We start from the raw sequence: 16,018 nt of genomic DNA on the forward strand, positions 1-16,018 counted from the left end.
TGGTTTTTGAGTTGTTCTCATTATACTAGCATTAGTCCTGGCTTATGCTAGAGTCAAGAAAAAAACAATCCAATCTGAGACTTACAGATAGGTCTGTATGCACACAGCTCAGGGTCCCTTTAAAGAGGGCCCCAATCCCACATGCCTGTCTTTAAATGCCAATCAGCAAAGCTTCCAATTTAGGTTTAGTAGGACTCAGCAAACACAGTGTGAAGAAGCACAGTTCAAGGCACAAACTTTCCAGGAGGCAGCAACACAACTAAAGGACATACTAGTCATCAGGCAGCAATGTCATTTAGCAAGTCAAAGTAAGAGAAGACGTCATTGCTCAGATTCCTTGCTCACTGTTCCAATTGTCATGGTCACTACTCAAAGACAGAATGGATCCACCCTCACCCAAAATATGGTTCAGATGTTGAAACTAATGATGCCACACTTACACCAAGAGGATGCGGAAAGGTTTATTACATACACAATGGAGCTTTTTGAGGAGAACAGGGCAGGTTCTCCAGCAGATCCAATATATGATGTGAGACCAGAGAGGGACAAATAGCTTGGGGTTTATGTTGGGGGTTGGAGCTGTATTGGGTTAAGAGTTCTCTCGTGTGGACCATGTTTGCATGGTTTGAACTACCTGTTGACTCTAAAAAAGCACCCAGGCTTTCTTATCAGTTTTCCCAGATAAGTGGCAGAAGGTGATGGGGAAGCAGTGAGAGTCAAAAAGGACCAGCAGTCAAACATCAAATGTGGAACCAGACTATTACATATATGATTAATTAACTATTATTCAAGAATGGGGATAAAATCAAATGTTCTTTTAAAAACTGAATTTATCATAAGTAGAATCTCAGTGAAGGAATGAGGACTGAAGAATATACTTCCAGTCAAAGAAACACAAAGCCAGAAGGAAAGTCTAAGATGTAAGATGAAATGGGGAGCAAAGTTATGGGTAATGTGACCTGGGAAAACCCACGATGAGGCCCAGTTCTCTCAGAGTCTGCTGAGAGACTCATCAGCTTACCTGGTTACATTCACAGAGCACCAAGTTGGTTACTGACAATGTGGCAACATGCAAGGTAAGGAATGTCCCAGACCTCCTGGAATCTACATTCTCATGGAGAAAAGAAGGCTGTGTGCACACAAACTGGCTGCCCCTGCTGTCCCTGCTGCTTCTGCAAATTCTTGTGGTCCAACTTCACATTCTGTTGTTCCTGTTCTTTGATTTGACAGCTGTTCACCTCAGGTGCAAGTACACGATTGCTCTTCTACTTCCGACAAAACAAAGGATATTGAGTCTTATGTGCACAGAGCTTCGGGCATTTACCCTAAATCAGAAAGGGGAGAGGGCACGTCAGTTACTGAAACAATACCCAAGTACCTTACACTGACACTTGAGACTCCTTATAACATCTTGGAGCTGCTTATACAGCCATAGATCAACAGTAACTTCCTAATAAAGCTTTTTTTTTCTAAGATTTTTATTTATTCATGAGAGACACACAGAGAGAGGCAGAGACACAGGCAGAAGGAGAAGCAGGCTCCCTGATGGGAGCCTGATGTGGGACTCGATCCCTGAGCCAAAGGCAGATGCTCAACCACTGAGCCACCCAGGTGTCCCCCTAATAAAGCTATTTAAAATGAAGTATCCCTTTCTTTGTTCTCCCAACCAACTTTTTCCTACCTCTTCTTTACCCTTTGTTCCAATCTGCTTCTATTATTGTTCACTGTATTCTTGGTGAGCCACCATATCATGATTCTAACGCATACGATTCCTGACTTTGGAAGATTTGTGCTTGATTGCTGGATTGCCTCTTTATCAGCTGTGTGATTTTAGGCAAGGTTACTTAATTTTCCCAAGCCTTAGAGTCTTAACCTGCATGATACTAATAGTACTTAATCAATCATATAGTGTACTAAGGATTAAAAGCGATACAGCCTACCATGTGTTTTGCTCAAAGCTTGGCACAAATGACAAAAGTAATGTCAGCAAATATCATCGACCTGTTTCCTCCACTGAAATGTAAGCTTTTGAAGGTGAGAGACTGAGTCACAATCTGCTCGATGGCTCAGCATCACCTAGCCCTGTGATATGCATAGTCATATATAGAGAGGACTCTCTTTCTCTCTCTGTTAATAAATTAACATTTATTCTCAAATTCATTAAGTACAAATTCATGTTTAATCCTACCATGAGATTCATGCTTCTCTCTGCTTCACATCCCTCTTTGTTTTAGCTCGATTTTTAAAATCTGCTTCTGTTTCTTTACCTTTTCGTCTTCTCAATCTCAACAGTCATCAAAGTCCCAAGAGATAGGCCAGAAGAATGATTTAAAAAAACAAAACAAAACAAAACAAAACAAAACAAAACAAAAACAACCTTTTTCATCAGGCAAAGCAGGCATGGAATCTAAATGGCATTCGATTGCGGACCTGCATTGGGACAGGGGCCTTGAGCATGGGCCGTGACCTCCGGGCCACAGCAGCAGGCCGGGCCCAGCTCCCGGCGCACAGCTAGCCAACTCCGCGTGGCCGCCCTGTGTGTGGTTGTCCCCCGGGGCTCTGGCAAGGGTAGCAGGAACTTCTGTCCCCTTGCTGATTTCTTGAGCATGACGCTCCCAACTCCATCACGGTGGTGGCTGCCATTAGCTGATGAAGCCAATGAAGCGGGCAGCACTCCCCGCTGCAACTGGCCTGCAAAGACGTGGGAAGGGGCCAAAAACTCAGAACAGAAAGCCGGGGCACTGGATTTTCTTCGGGCTGTGTTTTTTAGAAAGTGGAGTCCCCTCAACAAGTCCTTCTACACCGGCTTTGAGCAGGTGCTTCCCCAGCCACTCGAAGCACCCCCCTGCTGGGCCTCATTCCTTAACCTCCCTAAGTTAGTACAGTTAATGCTGTGGTTAATGGTTTCTGGAAAGACGATATCCATCAGCATCTGAGTATACACGTTTTGGCCTAAATATTGAGCAATCGTAGGTATGTGATGCAAAGCCTGGGTGTGCCCGCCTGGAGAACGTAGCTCGTTAGGATTAATCTTTTACAGAGTGACTAATGCGCAGGGAATGGGGCCCCTTCCTCTCCAACTCGGGGAGATTCCGTCCAAGTTTTCCAACAGGTCTCTTCAGAAGGCAGCTGGTCGCTCTTGAAGACTCGGCTCAAAGATACGGACGTAAAAACCTTGATATATGTATATATATATACTTTTTGACTTTTGTATACTCTAGCAGGTTCTTGCAAATCAAACAGCAGAACCGAAGCAGAAGACTGACTGCCGAATGCACGCCCAGTGGGGGGAGAAGTGTGTGGGAATCATCCAGCCTCCTTCAGGAGCTACAAGTGCAGCCTGCTAGAACTCTGTATTTCCTTCTGTTCTGATTCCCCAGCTCTGCCAGACTTTTGTTTGAAAAAAGCATCTTTATGAGGCAGTACATTTGTTATGTTGTATCTGAGAATACTTTTCTTTCACCTTGGTTCCTGCTTTTAACTTGAGTGAACTGACTTGCTCGCTTGAGCTGCCCTTACAGGAGAGACCAAAAGAACACAAGCCAGGTGACATGAGGCCCAAGACCCCAGGCCGACCTTATTAGGGAGATATATTTTTTTTTCCTGCCAAAATTAGCATAAGAGCATTAAGAGTTTTTGTACCAGTGCCGTAGTCAGCTAATAAAAGTCAAATCCTTTTCCAGGGAAATGTAATCGTTACTCCTTGTAGGGGGAAAAAAAAAAGGAAAAAAAGAAAAAAAAAAAAAGGAGGGGGATTGCTGTTTTATCAATAAAAGCATACCGAGCTGAATACCTACACAAAGAAATTTTCAGTATAATTTATGGCATTTCATCACGTTGAACTGCATTCCAAGTAATTCACCCTGGCAGTTTTACTCTCGAAATGGAAATCTTTATATTTTTTCTTGCCTTGATCAAATGAAATGAGTTTGTGTTCAACTATAGTCCATGTACTTGATAATTTGTCTGACTGGGTAAGGTTATTAGCAATTTAAGAAATAAACCCATTTGGATTTTCAGAGAGAGTTTAAATAGAACTAGGAGATTGCTATGATGATCTCTTAAAAATTACAACACACAACAGTGAGATTTAAGTAACAAGATTTTCCATACACCAAGGAAATTCAAACTCAAATTCCCTCGATTAATTTCCAGGGATTAGGTGGTTGATATTGAAGTCAATGAAAGATACGTTTTACAAAGCTGAGAGGTCATTCAGTTCAGAAAAGCAGACCAAACACACACGATCTTCAGTGTTTCTGTGGTTAAAATGCACTCAGATCAACTGGGTGAGAGATTTTGTTAGATTCTCCAGTCTGGTCAGAATGAAGTAGACGGAGGTGGTCACAGCTAGAGGATCCTGAAGGTCTTGACTGATAAAATGTGAAGCCTGTAAGGGAACCTGAAGATTATTTAGCACAACCCCATAGTTTTATAAAGGAGGAAAGTGAGGCTTGAAGAGATTAAGTGACACGACTAAGACCACTCCACTTGTCTGTATAGGTGCTCACTGTCTTGCCTTTCCTGTAGAGATCTTCTAACTCTCCCATCCTATTCTTTCAGGAATTAATGATTTTCTTGAATTTTATTTTGATTCCTTTTGCTTTTACATTTTGTAGTGAGACTGATAATTCTTAGATAAAATACCAATATACAAATTTTTCAAAATTGTTACTTTTTAACTTTCATATAGCTTCTTGTGACATTACAAAGAGATGCAGATGGCATTTTACATTTGGATTCCACTTTCTGATTCACAAAACACTTGAATATCTCAGACTTGCCAATAAGAGAAGCCACTTACTATTTAACCAAATAAGGTTGAGCAAGGCTAAATGACTTTGCCAAGGTCACACAGTCAGGCAATAAAGAAGTTAGAATTTGAACCCAATACTTTTTATTGTGCATACCACAAAAACTGTGGATGGATAACTAAGGTAAAGGGGGTAACTCATAAGGTTCTCATTGAGGAGGAGGAATTAAACCAGTATTCATTTGCTATCTTTCTGTAAGAGCTTCACTTGGTGGCTAAAAGCATGAGATTTAGACCCAAATAGAAATCCCATTTTTACCTTATACTAGTTTGGAGACATTAGTTAAGTGATTTCTTTAAGTCACAATTGTCTGTTTAAAGATGATAGTAATAGCCATAGGTTTTCTATGACTATTAAGTGGCTTTTTTAAAAAAAGATTTTATTTATTTATGAGAGACAGAGAGAGAGGCAGAGACACAGGCAGAGGGAGAAGCAGGCTCCGTGCAGGGAGCCCAATGTGGGACTCGATCCCAGGACTCCAGGATCACGCCCTGGGCTGAAGGCAGCACTAAACCGCTGAGCCATCCGGGCTGCTCAAGAGAGTTATGTTTCTATGAATTTCAGTTAACTCTGTTGGTAATTATCCTGTCTTTCAGAAAGTAAGCCCCTTTAGGGCAAAGATATGTGTTTTGTCTTTAATGCAGAGTATCAACAATGATAGAATATGTGGAGCTATGTAGATCCTCAGAACTTCATGTGTTTTTAGAAAAGATGTCCAATAAACAGTTGTTTTTATTGTAGTAGAGTTTAACATTGACTTTGAAAATAAAACCTACCCTGGGTTGACTGGCTGGTTGGCTTCCTATTTCTATATTTATTTAAGTATGAGATGAGAGGTGTGAATTTTCTATTCTGTCCTAAGGTCTCAATTCTCACATGCCTCTCATGTGGGAAGCATCTTGCTCTGCCATTGTTTCTCTGGTGTTTAAAATTATAGTATGTAAGTCTTGTAGCATGGTCTCTAGCTACTTGTGTGGCAAGCTAACCATATTATCTGATGCTGAACCAAAGAAACTGTCTAGTCCAGTGGTATAGGAAAATTGGCTACGTGGAACTTACTGATAAGCTATAGTATATGTACTGTACTTTTTGAAATTTAAGGGTTTTGATGATACACAATTTTTAATTTGCATGCTAGCTTTGGCTACCTCATGATATCCAGCTTGACCCAAAATGGATTTTTTGGGTTTTATGTTGCATTAATTTATTTGCAAATCAGATTGAATATAACACACAAATACATACACATGTATACGTGTAGACTTTGTATGACCAGTTGACTGAGGAAGAGAAAGCTTAACCCATCATGCAGATGCTTCTTCTGCATGATATTCAGGCACCACCCAAAAGTGAGCAGCTGCAATACAACACTGCCCTTTCTGGGACATCCTTGAAAGACAATGGTAATGGGAAATCCCACCAGTGGATGAAACTTCAAGCAAGACACCTAGATACACTGAATGGTAAATGGCAAAGGGTAGGAAGAGTGTATAGATCCATTGGCAGTGGCCAATGGCTTGGCTGCATGGTTAGAGATTTGGAAGGAACATGAATGGAACATTGGCAACAAAGAAATTTGGAAAAGAGGTATGTGGATAGACCTCTCTGAATGAGAAAAAAAAAAAAAGTGTAGATATCTGTGTAACATTTCAATGATCACCAAAGGGTAACTTTAGCAGAGGAGAATTTTAGCAATCAAGTAGATAGAATGAGCCATCTGCTGGATTTCAATCAGCTTCTTTCCCCAGCCACCCCATTATTGCCCAAAGGGTCATGAACTGTGTGGCCATGGTGGAAAGGATGGAAGTTTTACATGGGCTCAGCGATATAGACTTCTATTTACCAGTACCAACCTGGCGTCAGCTATTGCTGAATGCCCGCTATGCCAGCATCAAAGACCAACACGGAGTCCCCGACATGGCACCATTCTCTAGGGTGATCAAACCGGCTACCTGGTTGATTGCATTGGACTGATTTTGTCATGGGAGAGGCAATGCTTTATTCTTACTGGAATGTACACTTATCCTGAGTATGGATTTGCTTTCCCTGTACACAATGCTTCTTTCAAAACTACCATCCGTGGTATTTACCCACTGTCATGGTATTCCACACAACTGCTGGTTGGGAGGGTGAGGAAACTGCAACTGACCTCCAATTTGGTAGCTGGGGTGGGGCAGAAGAAACATACACTCCACACTAAGTGGATATTACCAAGTGGCCCCTGGAGTTGCACTGAAAGTTCTGAAGTCAGAGGGTGAAAACATCAGACTTGTATTGAAAACATTTAACTCTAGGAGAAGCAGAGATGTAGTGAGGTATCATTTGTGTTTTCCAGGCCCTAACAGCCTGAGGGTAAAAATAGGTTTGCAGGAACAGTTGCAAGGCATTATTTTCCTGGCTATTCACAGACCACTCCTACTAATTTTTTTTTTTTCCTAAATAGATCTGAGAGTCCTCAGAGGTGTCTCCTTACAAGGTCAAGTCCCTTTGGTTATTTGGTGATATTCATTATATCCTTCTTCCCTGTTTAAGTGTGTAGGATCTGGAGCAAGACTCCTTGGGACTAAGTCCTCTCATTATCCAAGTGAATGCAGTCAAGTTATAAGGAATGAATAAGTTAGTATACGTAGAGTACTTAGAACAGTACCTAGCACATCGTAAATGCTTAATAAATATTAAATACGACAGTTGTAATTCCAATTAGAAAAGTGCTTTTCATTCTGTGAGTCAGAATCCATTGGTCCATAAATCAATTTAGTAAGACTAAGCAGCATATTTTTAACACAAAAGAATATAGGATACAATATAATAGAAAATATCAACTGAGTGTAGAAAATATCAGAGTGCATCATATGACAAGGGTCAGCATTGTTTCCTGAAACTTTGTTTCGGTGCTCATGGGTATGTGTGCACCTATGCATGTACGTGTGCTCAACTGGGATAGAAAATAGATTTCTCACTGTAGTTAATGATCAGAAAGGCAGATGTGTTATTTTTGCTGCCTTATCTGTAACCCCTAGTTCTTGGAACATAGCAGGAACTCATAAATATTGGTTGGGATCAGTGAATGGATGCATGAGAATGCTGGCGTTCTGTGGTCATGTCTCTGGTGGTTGTCAGTGTCCAAAGGGGCTGTTCTGTTGCTAATGCACAGTCCAGGGGCAAAGGCTGCTGTTTCTGTGGCTGCCCCCTGGCATCTACACCAACGTCACTGATGGAACTCAGTTCTCTGCTGAGGACACGTCTTCCTCTGGCTGCAGACGATGCTGAAATCAGGGTTGTTGAGGGCTCCCCTTCCAGTGTTCTCTTGATTGAGGTGAAATTAAGTGGTGGGTTTCATCCGCGGCCACCTGACACTCAGAAGTCTGTGAGGCTGGCTATAGGACATGGACTGTAGATACGCTGTCATCTTCAAAATCATCTCCTTCCTCTGATATTAGCTCATTTTTCTTGAACCACAACTACCTTCTTTGGGATGCCTCAGTGGTTCAGTGGTTGAGCGTCTGCCTTTGACTCAGGGCGTGATCTCAGAGTCCTGGATCGAGTCCCACATCCGGCTCCTGCGTGGAGCCTGCTTCTCCCTCTGCCCGTGTCTCTGCCTCTTTCTCTCTCTGTCTCTCATGAATAAATAAATAAAATCTTAAAAAAAGAAAAAAAAAACCTACTTTCTTCATTTCCACCTTCCTTGAATCTTTGTTTCTTTATCTTTTATTTTTTGGAGATACTAAATCTATCATAATAATCAAGGCCTATACGAAGCCTTGCCTACCTAGACCTATCTCAACATGCTTGTATCCTGTAGTGAACACAAGTGATCTCATGCGGTTATCAGGGCCTTTGGCAATATTCTTGGCAAGATACGACAAGCGACGGAAACAAGTCAATGGCAGTGTTAATTGAGACCTAGTAACATTATCTTGAGGAATTTAGGACACTGTGCATCCATTCAACGATAATATTCAAAACATGTAACAACCAGTTTGGGAAGAACACTGACCAGTAAAGTTGATGCCACGAACAATCAGAAAAGATTCCAGACATAAACGACATTGTAGCTGTGAGCCACCGAATCTCCACTTTAACTTCCATGATTATTTTGGGTCATGTTTTCAAAGATTCAGGTTAACAGAAATTTCTGAGTGATAGGGTGGAGGTTAGAGGACAAAAGAAAAGTGTGATTATTAAAATGTACTGGCAGAGGGTAGGTAGCTGATAGAATGATCAGAGGTTGTGTCGCTATGAACTGGGTCTAAATGAAGCTGTGTTTAACGACCATATCTTAAGAACCTCCAGAGGAGGCCTACCCTTGAGAATTGACTAGCAAGTAACTGCTTATATAATATACAGAGTTTTCCAACTCATACAAAACCATGTCATACACAGACATTTCACCTATTGATCTGACTTCCCTGTGGAGTTAGAGAAGACTAGACTTTTTACAATTCATGAAATTAGAACATCATTCCTAAGTTGATGATAAGCCTGCTAACTGTTCATTCTGAGTTGGCCCAGAAATGCCCTATAACATTTCACAACGCTAGACCTTTCAAACTGAAAGATTAATTTTGATATGAAAAAAAAAAAACACCCAGGTTACATTCCTATTGCATTTGATCTTTGAGACGGTAAAATTCCCAATTATTCTAGGCTCTAAAACTTCTCTTTTTTTTAATTCCCCAACCTTACAATTTTTATCAGGAGCGCGGACAACAAATAACCACCCTTGATCAATGCTCACGTCTCCTTTAGATTCTCCTAAGAATTAAAACATCGCTTTAACATTTACATTGGTTGGGGTGGTAGGTTTTTCATTTTGTCTGCGAGTTAAACATTAGCTATTTTTACCCTACCCTATTCTGTTATCACATTCAGTTACAAAATTATACTTGTTTGTTGACAGAGAGAGAGAGAGAGAGAGAGAGGGAGGAAAAAAAAAAAAAAGTTAATGACAGAAAGCATTTTGGAGGTGTTTTGAGAGGCCAGAGAGGAAACAGAAATGTTGTTTGCCATTTTTCTGTGTCTTATCTGCGTCCTCCCTGCCAAATATTCTTTCTTCTAGATTCTGGAGCACAGTTCTTAAATGTCCAGTTCCTCTTTGTTCCTCCTGAAAGGATGTGGGGGGACCGGGACTCCCGACTCGGCCAAAAAGCATGAACCTGTTACGGATTTCACCTTTTAGGAAATGACAGAGTAATTACAGGACAACATGTCCTTCGTGAGCAGAAAGAGCTACCACAGAGTGCTCTCAGGGCTGGCGTGGCCTACTTCGGGGTGCGGGGTGATGCCCTGGGCGGCGGGACCCTTGAAACTCTGATGATGCACCCCTAGTATGTTCTACGTCCATCTCTCTCCCCCTTAATCTTCAAACCTCAGGCTGCTTTAAGGGGAAAATGTAATCCATATACGTCGCCTCATTTTCATTTAAATCGTCAAAAAGTTGTTCTAGAAGAGTTCTTTGATGTCCTAGACTCCCTTGAGCTTTTTCTTAGCCTATTTTCTTAAAAACAGGAATTAGCATTTTCCCAGGTATGGAGGGGGCTCTTGATTCTCTTCCTCCCCAAATACAAACCCCACCATCCTCACCCCAGGTCTTGATTAAAAAATTAAGAAAATAAAAAAATAATAAATAGAGAGTTTGGAGTTGCCGAGGGAGTGCTGGAACAGAAAACAGCTTATCTGAGGATCAAAAGCATTTACAAATATGAACTCTTAATGCAGGGCCTCATATTGAGGTTAATAATTAACATTTCTGCTCTTTGGGGACCTCATTCTACCCGGGAGGACCTGCCCGGGGAAGTGCTCCCTCTCCCCATACTTGACTGGTGCCTGCCTTCTGGAGAATTCAGCGATGTGGATCTTAATGCAAGCGGTTTTTTTTTTCTGCCTTATCATATTTTTGATAGACCTACAGATATGCCCGTGTTGAAACCCATATTTTTTGCCTTCCGGGTGGTATTTTACTTCTTTGCTTTGCACCTAATGCGTATCATTTTATTCTGGTTTTCACATTCAGGACAGACTTCTTAATCATTTTTAGATACACAAAAGTAGGCATATTCCATTTTACTGTGCACGGTATTATCCAAAGAGTAATCTCTGTTTGGCTAAAACTCAAGGGTTCCCACAGTGAAGTCCTAACTTTAATCAATGGAGAAATCTCAGAAAATTGTTTAGAAGAAATGCACAGTTAGAGAAAGAGAGCAAATGTTATAGTCCCATATTTCTCGCTTTTTGAAGACTTTTAAAATAAGGGAGTTAGATTTCAAATATATTTTCTTTTTCTTCAACACTGTTGAAGCTTCCCATTTCAGATTAAATTCAATTAATATTAGAGGGGATGAATCTGTGATAGTGGCTTCCATGAATCATCCAGAAGAAATCCACAATCATCACATACCAAATGGTGAAACATTTTGGAATCTGGATGGAAGATTCTAGTTTTGGAAGCTCAGGATTAATGGGAGGTTTTTGTATTGTTTTTGAAATGCAAGGCTGAACCTGCAACCCCATTTAAAACCTTCAGTGGACTGCTCACTACACCCAGAAAAAGGAACAAAATACAGGATTAAAAAATCCACCAAGCTCAGGGGCTCCTGGGTGACTCAGTCGGTTAAGTGTCTGACCCTTGATTTCAATTCAGGTCATGATCTCAGGATTGTGAGATGGAGCCCTGCATCAGGCTCACACACTGGGCATGGAGCCTGCTTAAGATTCTCTCTCTCCCTATCCCTCTGTCGCCACCCCCTTCTCTCTAAAACAAAAACAAAAACAAAAACAAAACAAAACAAAAAACAGTCAACCAAGCCCTTCAGGATGTCATTGGTGTCAATGTCTTTGCCGCCATCAGAGCCACAGAAACCCCACCTATTCTTCACTGGCTTATGCTGGCATATCTCTGCATCTCTGTGGATGCTGATGTCTATTTAAGGAATACTCTCCTGTTTTATTGCCTGCTGAATTTTTCTGCCATTCAAGGCCTACCTCAAAGGATATCTTCTCTGTGTAGCTTCCCTTAACTCCTTCAGGCAAGTTTATTATGATCTATTTCTTTACCTTTTGGTCTTCCCTGTGACAGTGTAAGCTTTTGGGGAGGGGAAGCACTGTCTAGCATCAATTGTTATATCTGTAGCATATTGCATGGTATCGGCCAGTGTGTTGTGCTAGGGTTGGTGATCTGCACATATCCTCTCCACAGCTGTAAGCCTCGAATGCTGCCAGGAGGAAGCCAATCAGGCTGGGCTCAGGGTCCCCCAAGCCCACTTCAACTGGGGCAGCCTGGTTTTCATCGGTGCTCATTCTGGGCTTCAATTGTAGCACATGTTAAGCATTTATTAGATATTTATTAAATGGATGGATAGACAAATGGATGGATGGATGGATGGATGGATGGATGGATGGATGGATGGATGGATAAATATGCTGCAAAATCTTAGAATACAGTTCCTTTTGAAAAATCCACATTTATTAAGCACATGTATGCAGTGTTAGGTCCAGTGAAATCTATAAAGAAGTAAATAATTCGATGTCTACTTGAAGAAATTTGGGATTAGATAGTGAGTCTGAGCTTTACTACATAAAAATTAATTAATTAATTAATTAACAGGAATTCCAGAGCCAAACAACAATGCAAGCCCCACAGGGGCTTTTGAGGCTAAAGCAACAAATGCAATCCAAACTGAAGTAAGAAGGGCTTGTGGGGCTCTAAATAATGCCTTCAAGAGTACAGTATTTTTAATTTGCCATATACTTTTCCATAGATAACCTCTTCTAAAACCTATCACTACTACACACTGAGAGTATTGCTACACATACTTTAAGGAAACACGAGGTAAGATAACAACACCAACAACAATAAATAGGTAAGTTAAGTGACCAGCCCAATTTTCATAGCTAGATAGCAGCAGAACAGAGAGAGAAGGTTCCACCAGGGGCAGGTCCACGTGTTGTAGGGCCTGATACAGTTTGGGTGGGGGAACATCATCAAAAAAGAAAGACAGCATTTCAAATACAAAATTATAAGGTAAATATTTCTTTAGAATGACAAAAAGGTCACATTATATTTTTTATTAATTGCATGACATACATTAATGATGCTTTTTTCTCCACACTTTTTTTTTTAAGATTTTATTTTTAAGTAATCCCTATGCCTTAGGTGAGGCTCAAACTCACAACCCTGAGATCAAGAGCAGAATGCTCTACAGACGGAGCCAGCCAGGCACCCCACATATTTTTAGCTGCATACTCCCATCAGACTTCCAGCCCTGGGATTTATCCTGTATCTATCTATCAGGACCGAAATTATAGTAATCAACCAGCTTGGTATAGTTGAAAACAAAAACTGGTGTAGGAATTGGCCTCCAGTTAGGCCATTTGCAGATTTAGAAGGGCCTACACCATTCATTTATGACCTCGCCTAGTGCCTCGATTAAGGGCCAGTCAGGTTTGAGCACATGTATAAAACCAAAAAAGCTTTTGTTTAGAGAGTCATTCAATGGTCCTTTTGATAATCAGAAAACCCTGCGATGCTGAGATGGGGGATGGTTGTCATATTTTTCAGAACTACATCACTCCTGAATTAATATTAACCTGAATAGTTTCTCCTTAATGTCGCTTATTATTTAATGACCAGCCCCAAACACCGTACATGGCATGAAGACAGCACATAAACCGTAGCTGGTGAATGACTGAAAGGATGAATGACAAGGCAATGTTTTATATGAAAGAGTATCATCCAGAGCAGCGATGCCAAAGCACCTGTTCCTGTGGTCCAGAGAGAGCATTTGGAGGATTCCCTACTAGACAGTCACTGGAAAGAGCTACCCAACCATTAGCTAAGAAGCAGGACAGTTTATATAGAGAACAGAAGCAGAGGGGAGGTAGTGGGGTCAGGTAAATAAGCAGGAGCCTCTGGAACTTTCACAGTGTTCTTAGTTCCCATAGTAAAATCCTTCTTTTTGTGACCTCGAAAAATTGAGTCTCTGCTAAGTCAGCAGATATTTCAGTTGGTTTCATGACAGACTTCTTGTTGAGCTTATAGGGTTAACTGCCCTGGATCACTTTCTGTGCTCCCATCTCACTCTCCACCTTCCACACCTCTTTGTCAACTGGTGCCATTTTTCATCAGCCCTGAAGAGTCGGTGATGTCACTACCAGTCCCCAATACATCCTCTACCGCACTCTCCAAAACAGCAAAAGGCATTCCATGGGGAGCAAGGCAGATGCTCTCTCTCCTCCCTCATCGGTGGTAGTCATTGCGGTCATGGTGCTTCCAGAAGTTCTTCCCGTCAGCCTCCTCTCTTGCTCAGCATGTGCACAAGCACAGCATCTTCCGCGGACTCTCCTAACCTCTTCTCAAATTACTCCACGTGTAACGACATGGGTTCCAGTGCCTCTGCAATTCGTTGGATTTTTGGTCTTGCATTTATCTTTTCTCCCCCCAGCCATGTAACTGCAGGTCTTCTGAGGTGGCGGATGAGGAACACCACTCGTTGCCCTGCATGGGGCTCTTCCTTCCACAGAGCTCAGTCCCTAACCCGGCTGCTTACCAAAACTTTTTGATCTGGCTTACCCTCTCGGGCACCTTTTCTATTCTTCTCCAGTGTATATTTCCTGTAATATGATATTTGTACGGGAGCCTAACCGTAGGGTTGCTATGCTCTGACCTTTGGTGTTCAAATCATTTGTGAAATCTGCTACGTGGCCTTTTCACTTTCAGTTTTCCATCAGTACTTCCTTCCGTTATTTTGCTTCATTCACATCTGTGTTTGCTTATTGTGCACCCAAATATGTCAGACATTTTAATGGCAAAAGGAAAAAAAGAATACACAGACATACCATCATCTTCTTTTCTAAATTATCATAGGTTGTGATCCCTAAACAGACTCCAAAGTACTCTGCAGAAGATAGTTATTAAATAGAACAATCAAATGCAGTAGAGATTCAATGATCTGCTCGAGGAACTAGACTAGCCTGAACATAAGGAGATAAAGGGCCTTAAGATCTTCTGGGACATTTCTCATGCAATGCTTATAGCATTTATCCCCCAATTTTTGCCTAAACCACTTCTGCGAGCCCTTCCATTTTCAGGTTCTAAAGTGCTTTGCAGAGCTTCAAAAGCACTCTTCAAACTCTATAGTTTCTGTCTATAGAAACTATCTTTCTTCCACCCCTTCTCAACACTGTGGACTCCACAGGAGGACAAGGAGTTTATGTGCTTCTTGACCATTGTATCCCTGTTCTAGAAGATAGTAAGTGCTCAGTGCATGTTTGTCGAAGGAATAATGAATGAAACTCACCTCATTCTTCTCATTGTCACTGATCTCCAATATGGACATTTTCTGTTTTTCATTTCTTTTGTTTTGGCTCCTTTTCTCTTCTCTTTATTCTTAGAGTTGTAGCAGTTTCTGGCCTCCACTTCAAGCTTGCCTTATCTTTTATGTTCTTTTTTATTTTTTATTGACTTTCAATTTAGGAGGAATCATTATGTTTCCCTCCCGCCATTGTCTACCATTTCCAGGTCTTTGGGGGCCTAGAATAGAATTAGGGGTGCCACTTTGAGAGCAGTAATTCTAAATTATAATGCAAAATTATAGATGGGTGCCTGAGTTGGAAAGTCAGCCTCTGCCCACTGAACACTTTCTGTCGTTTTCTCTTAGAAGCGGCAGATGATATTGTGTAACCAAGACACTGAGAATAATTCTGAAAGCAAAACAAATTTAATTTAAAGAATCATTGAACAGAATAAGGAGATAAAAGTGGTATACCAGTAAAAGGAGTTGTGATGGTAGATAAAAGTAGGAATGAGACATTAAATTTGAGACTCAAGAATTGGGGAGCTAATAACCACATGGCTCGCGAAAATCAATTATAGCATGGTGATTAACAGTTTTTGATTTATGAAGGCCTGGGTTTCATTCATTAGCTGTGTGACCTCAGGCAAATTACTTAACCCCTCTGTGCTGCTGTTTATTTGTAAAGTACTTGCCATACAGGGTCTCTGTACTGTTCAGGTTGGTTGATGCGTGATCAAGTGCTCAGTAAAAAGCAGTTGTGACAGTTATGGTTTGTTTGAACCATAAGAAAAGCCTTTGCTCAGGAATTGCAGAAGAAGAGAGGAGAGCAAGAGGGGAGAAGCAGTAGTAACTAAACCAGCCTCTACCTTTCACACTACCCAACCACCACTACCAGCCAGGAGGCAATGAAAC

At 41.2% G+C, this 16,018-nt stretch overlaps 2 long non-coding RNA genes across 2 annotated transcripts in view; one reads left to right on the top strand and one right to left on the bottom strand.

Moving 5' to 3' along the window:
- The window catches only part of LOC102152083, an 84,987-nt gene that overhangs the window by 18,095 nt on the left and 50,874 nt on the right, over positions 1–16,018 (top strand). The gene's annotated exons all lie outside the window — the stretch shown is intronic.
- Positions 449–3,120, bottom strand: LOC111096412. Its single transcript, XR_005361305.1, has 2 exons — positions 2,268–3,120; positions 449–1,325 (listed from the first exon to the last, which is right to left on the bottom strand). It is a non-coding gene; the product is annotated as an uncharacterized LOC111096412 (long non-coding RNA).

This window comes from Canis lupus, chromosome 6 (genome assembly GCF_011100685.1).
Source record: "Canis lupus familiaris isolate Mischka breed German Shepherd chromosome 6, alternate assembly UU_Cfam_GSD_1.0, whole genome shotgun sequence".
Taxonomy (NCBI): domain Eukaryota; kingdom Metazoa; phylum Chordata; class Mammalia; order Carnivora; family Canidae; genus Canis; species Canis lupus.